At 42.2% G+C, this 348-nt stretch overlaps 1 protein-coding gene across 1 annotated transcript in view; it reads right to left on the reverse strand.

Moving 5' to 3' along the window:
• The window catches only part of IPO9 (importin 9), a 49,278-nt gene that overhangs the window by 8,198 nt on the left and 40,732 nt on the right, over window positions 1-348 (reverse strand). The gene's annotated exons all lie outside the window — the stretch shown is intronic.

Genomic DNA, 348 nt, shown 5'->3' on the forward strand with positions numbered 1-348 from the left:
CAAACTAACAAAACTTCCTAAAGCAAAGATTAAAAAGCTATTTAAAAAATATCAGAGGTTGCAGTTGACTTTTGACTAGCAAAAATATCATATGGCAACAGTCAGACACTGCAACTGCCCTAGTTTGCTCAACGGACCAGAAGCTGTACACCTGGCTCTATACACAGAGCTCTAAATCTACGCGTATCTAGCAGAAACATGTCTCATTATCAAGCTAAGGAACAGAAGTTATTGGTCCAGAGCCAGAACCCATATTCTCTTCCCCTTTCACCCCAGTGATTTCCCATCCCCACCTCCACCACAGGACCACCCTTCTCCCATATCATAATTCAGCAGCACTTTTCCAAT

The sequence above is a fragment of the Pygoscelis adeliae genome, unplaced genomic scaffold (genome assembly GCF_000699105.1).
Source record: "Pygoscelis adeliae isolate BGI_AS28 unplaced genomic scaffold, ASM69910v1 Scaffold343, whole genome shotgun sequence".
NCBI classification, from domain to species: Eukaryota; Metazoa; Chordata; class Aves; order Sphenisciformes; family Spheniscidae; genus Pygoscelis; species Pygoscelis adeliae.